This window comes from Myodes glareolus, chromosome 22, assembly GCF_982192425.1.
Source record: "Myodes glareolus chromosome 22, mMyoGla1.1, whole genome shotgun sequence".
NCBI lineage: Eukaryota > Metazoa > Chordata > Mammalia > Rodentia > Cricetidae > Myodes > Myodes glareolus.
Genome location: NC_142047.1, coordinates 7432099 through 7437902, shown reverse-complemented (window position 1 = coordinate 7437902; position 5804 = coordinate 7432099). Strand labels below are relative to the sequence as shown.

Genomic DNA, 5804 nt, shown 5'->3' with positions numbered 1-5804 from the left:
TTTTCCTTTCATGTTGACATTTTATTTCCTTTATCTTGATTAGAATTGGATTTAATAGTCTTTTAGTTATCACAAGAGAGAAGGATGTCATTCATGATGCCAAGTTGTAAAACAGTCTGTCGTGCTGACGGATATCCAGATAGCATGGGAGGTGGGGGGACCTAATCATTCAATATCCATCAGCAGTTAGGCTGGACACATAAACAAGAACACATGTTGAAACTGATGTCTGTACTGATTAGAACAGCTAGGTACTTCCTTAGCAAGGGCTACAGAGCCTTGTTCCCACCACCCCCATGTGAGCAAGGGTTACAGAACCTTGCTTTCCCCAGACCCTGTGTGAGCAAGCCTTGCTCCCCACACCCTGTGTGGTATATATGGGAGAATCTGGGGGAGGTCAAGAAAAAATAAGCACAGCCTAAGACAGATTTGAAAAATAAGCAGCAACATCTGGCTAGTGAATTCCTCCCACGTACGTAGGAAGGGTCTTCAGAAAAATGTTTGTCTTGGCAGCAAGTTGGCTTAATGTCCATCAGATCTGTGAATGAGCTTCACTTGGGTTTCTGTTTCTCTTGGTGTTGGACCTAAGGCCTGATGGTCACAAGCTGACATTCATTAGCCATTCTGATTCTCAAGCATCACAGGTTTGCTTGAACATGATTTCAAAAGATTCTTAAGTATTAAAGATTTTCTAATTCTTCATTATTTAAAATGCTGTTTATACCGTCTTAATGAACTCTATGAACATAAACTTAATGAACATAAATATGTCGGAGAGGTTTATCACTGAATTTCTTCAGTTAACATAGAGAACATGCGGTTTCAATTCTAACCGTTTAGCATGTTTCCCTAGGCATACCTGTGTGATATAAGTCCATTTTAAGTTCTTAGTGCAGTTATTCACATAAGATGATATCAGTCTAGAATTATGTAACGTGTAATTGCCTATCTCATACCTAGATTTACAAAGGGCACCTTCAACCATTTTCTTACTAAGCTGGATCTATTTTTTTTATTGTTTTTGTAGGCAGAGAAAGAAGAAAAAGTATATTACATGCTGAGAAAATAAATAAAATAAAAGTTTACAAATAGAAAAACCTGGAGTCTTTTTTTTTCTAAATCTCATGGTGATGATTTCTTGACTTTGTGGAACTCTAAAACAAAATATTAGAGAATGATCTTTTGCATAGTGCAGTTGCTAGTTTAAAGATAATGTAAAGAGAGCAAAGTGTGCAAATTGTATTGTGGGAATTTTGTGACTTATTGTTTCTCAGAGCAAAGAAGGTGGAGCGACGTTACAGGAGGGAGCTCAAGTCTCCCACCTCACTTCCTTATCATCCCTTATTGCTCAATCATTGCCATTTATGAAATCCAGATGCAGGCAGAGTGGCTTCCACATGAAATAAACTCCCTTAGTTAGGAGAACTGTGAGTGTTCCAGCTTCAGGATTTCTAAGGCAATGCCAGGGATTTGTTTTGCTTTATTTTGGGTTTCAGGTATGGGCTTTTCACATAGTGAAACCATCTGTTTCTTTGAAGCCTTGCACTTCTTGACACACACCTCTTGGAGAGACTTAAGCACATCTGCATCTGTGAGCTACAAGGAAAGAAAAGTCCTGGGATTCCCAGAGGGGATGTTACAGGAGTGGCTATTGTTTGAATGGCAGCAGCACAGGTTTTCAGCCTTGCCCAATGGCCCTGCAAAGACAGAGAAACACAATGACAGACATGAAGCAAGTGGTCACACCTGTCACATGATGTTTTAGGAAAAAAAGGAAGCATAAAGAACATAGTTTAGAGGCAGTCTCGGTGAGTAAGACTGTTGCTAACAATCCTGACCCCCCGAGTCTGATCCTCAGAACCCACATGGTAGAGGAGAGAGCCACCACTTGCAAGCTGTCCTGTGACGTCACATGTGCTATGGCACCTGTGTGTGCACAAAGTAAATAAGTAAAGATATAAAAAAACCAAAGTAGAGAATATAATTTGCTTTCTTGAACAGAGTCCAAAAGCATCTGGAGAAGGGAAAATCTATCTCAATTTCAGATATTTGACACAAAGACTAGTTTTGGGGTTGGCAACAAGATAGTGGGAGTGGGTGTGTCTAGAGGAGTATCTGGGGAAGAGGCAGTCCTGGCCAACAGTTATTTTTAACTTAATTAATAATTAATTGACTTAGTTATTGCAGTACTGGAGATTGGGCTCCAGGCTCATGCACGCTAAGCAAATATTCTACCAATGAGTTGTATACCAGTCATCATGTATATGATGTATAGATGTGAAAGTCTGAGATCATAACTCTCTGCCTCCTTCTGTTGCCCTAGTTCCAGATGATCAACCAACCACTGCTCATCCTTCTTAGGTTTGTTATAGGAAGCTCATAACAGAGAAGTGCAAAGGGATTTATTATAGCGATGGAGGACCCTCTAGGTGCCTTAGGTAGGGTTTCTATTGCTGTGAAGAGACACTATGACCATGGCAACTCTTGTAAAGCAAAACATTTAATTGGAGTGATTCACTTACAGTTCAGAGGTTGGTCCATTGTCATCATGGCGGGACATACCTGCAAGCAGACATGGTGCTGGAGAATTAGTTAAGAATCCTACATCTTGCAGGCAACAGGAAGTGGTCTATGTGTCACACTGAGCCTAGCTTGAGCAAAAGAAATCTCAAAGTCCTCCCCCACAGTGACACACTTTCTTCAACAAGACCAGGTCTACTCCAACAAGACCACACCTCCTAATAGTGCCACTCATTTTGGAAGTCATTTTCTTTCAAACCACCACACTAAGGAAAAAAATCTGGGAGGAGGGCAACCCAAAAAACAAAAGAATCAAGGTTTGGTGGTGTTCTTGAACTTTCTTAATGTTCCCTGTTTTGTGGTAAACTGTCTATAACCTCTACATCATTCACAAGTTTATACACTGTCAAACTTCCCAAAGAGACTTCATCTTGGTTCTTCTTCTTTTTAACAATAGCTGATGAAAGGTCACACTAATCTACCACAAATCCCAACTGCTCCCTGTATCATTGAATAAATTAACTAGTGACAAAATATATACACAGCAGACAAATTCCTAAGTCAACTAGAAAGGAGAGACTGGAAGAAACTGCGTTTTCCCTAGAAGATCAGTATGGACTTTGGCCGTGGTTTAATTTTAGCTTGATGGTTCAAAGGCCCATGCAAGAAGAACATAGTCCACAGCTTTGTAGCCATTGGGAGTGAGCCCATCAGGAGGTGGGAACCACTGGGAGGCCTGAAGTTTTATGTGACTCAGAAGGTGTGCCCTTGAAGATTATGAAACTCTGGTTTCTCTCTTCTTCTTACTGTCTCTGGTTCTCAGCTACCATGGGTTCAGCAGTGTCTTTAGCACAGGCCAGCCTAGGAACTCCCTACCTTCTAGACTCATATGGTTTCCAGAGGATTCTTAAAGCTAAAATCTCATTTACAACAGCTGGAATATAACAGCCCCATTTGTTAAGGTCAAGACATGGGGAGTGTGAAAATTTATTTTCTTCACCAATTTCCACATAATTTAGCAGAAATAGTAATTGTAACTTAAATTTTTTCTTTTTCTCAGAATAACAGAGACAGTTTCTTCTGTCTAAAGTACAAAATGCACTGTGGAAACCGGTCATCAAGAAAGACAGGACAGAAAAGTTTCTTCTGCTGGAGAATCTCTAATTATATCTTTTTTTCTGAAAAAAAGTGCATAAAGACAGCAGTCTTGAGTAATTTCCCTGTTCCCTTTCTGTTTCTAATGGAGATGGCATCAAACATCTGTGTAGAATTAGAGTCCTGAATGTTGTATTGATTGCACTTCTTATTTCTTTATGTGAGTTTTCCCATGTGGCCATTGTGTGGCTGAATACTTACTGCTCTTATACATACTGCAGGACACTTAAGTATGCAGGTGGAGTTCTTTGTGTGTCAGCAGCCGCTCCCAAATAATCACACAGAAACTTAATATTAAATATAAATTCTTAGCCAATAGCTCAGGCTTGTTACTAGTTAGCCCTTACAACTTAAATTAATCCATTATATTAACCTATGTTCTACCGTGTGACATTGCTTCTCTTTCATCTTGCACCTTCTGTTTCCTCTCCCTGTCTGACTGGTGACTCTTTTGACTCCACTGTTCCTCTTCCCAGTGTCTTTAGTCTGGTTTTCTTGCCTAATCTTGTCCTGTCCAGCTATTGATCAGTCAGCTTCTTTATTAAACACAGTGACATATATTCACACAGTATAAAGGAATATCACACATAAGTGCGATGTTTCACTTGTACCCGAGGTTGGCTCTTCTCTCCCTTCACAGGCTGCCAGCCTCTAAGCCCGGCACACTCCCATATGAGCTTTGTCTCCTTGTGTAGAACATTCTGTTCTCTCTCGCCTCTGAAAGAAACACCACGTCTGGCTGGCTGGCCCGTGGATTCTCACGACCCCCGTTCCCCATGCTCCAGCTCTTTTCTCATCAGTCTTCTGTATGTTCACACTTGTTTCAGATGCTGGTGCAGGAGAATTGTCTGTATTCTGTCAATCATGTTTTAAATAAAACGCTGATTGGCCAGGCCGGAGGTGTAGGTGGGAAAACCAGACAGGAAGTGGAAATGATGTGAGGAGAACAGGAGACTTCTGGGAAGGAGAAAGCTGATTCCTCCCATTCCTGCCCAGACCACCGAAGAGGCAGCATGTAACCTGCCCAGCTGAGAAAGGTAGTGAGCCGTGTGGCTAACGTAGATAAGGATAATGGGGTAACAAAAGTTATAAGAGCTAATAAGTAGCCTGACCTAATGGGCCAATCAGCTTTATAACTTACGGAGTCCTCTGTGTGGGTGATTTTCTCTGGGACTAAACAATTGTGGGGACCTGGTGGGAGGACAGAAAAAAACACAAATAAACATGCCCCACTCATGTTACATGATACACCTCAGACTTACCTAGCATTGCACCCTCCTTTGTAACCCCAGCCCTTCCTACTTTGTCTGTTACCCAATCCACTGATTTGGAAGCAATGCCTTTTAGAGACCACATTCAGTCAACTCACAATGCACATTTCAAGAGTCTGTAATGAGAAGAGTTGTAGTGAGGGGCTGCGGGCAGGCCTGCTTTTCGTCCTGCCCGGCTCCCGCACAACTAGCTTAGCCCCAGAAATAACACACAAATTGTATTCATTTAAAACACTGCCTGGCCCATTATCTCTAGAGAGTTAGTTACTGGCTAACTCTCACATCTTGATTAACCCATTTCTAATAATCTGTGTAGCACCACGAGGTGGTGGCTTACCGGAAAAGATTCAGCATGTCTGACCTGGTGGCTGGCTCCATGGCGTCTGCCTCATAGCCCTCTTCCCAGCATTCTGTTCTGTTTTCTCCGCCTACCTAATTTTCTGTCCTATCAAGGGGCCAAGGCAGTCTCTTTATTGACCAATGAAAATAACACAATAGACGGATAACCCTCCTCCATCAAAGAGTGAGTACTAGGCCTACCAGCCAAAGATCTTATGTCTCTTTCAAGTATTGAGAATTTGCAAATAAATGAATGTTTGTTACATTTGTACTTTGGAGGAGACAAGGTGTACCATTGCCTGTGTATAGTTCTCAGATGTCAATAATCTCTTTTACTTTTTGATAACTTCCATTTTCACTGACATGTGAACACAGTTCTAAATAGACAGTTGCAGTAATTTTCCATGCACTGGCTAATGGATTAGTGATTAATTCTCCCTGATTGAGCCTATGTCTGAAATAACACTGTAGCAAAATACCTCAGTTCTCTTACACCCAAATAAGAACTGGGGGAATTAT

The 5804-nt window shown here is 41.3% G+C and overlaps 1 long non-coding RNA gene across 1 annotated transcript; it reads right to left on the bottom strand.

Moving 5' to 3' along the window:
• Positions 1–5410, bottom strand: LOC146890325 (uncharacterized). The gene is made up of 4 exons (XR_014999194.2): positions 5284–5410; positions 4817–4866; positions 2523–2562; positions 1–1697 (listed from the first exon to the last, which is right to left on the bottom strand). It is a non-coding gene; the product is annotated as an uncharacterized LOC146890325 (long non-coding RNA).
• Positions 5411–5804: the final 394 nt, after the last annotated feature.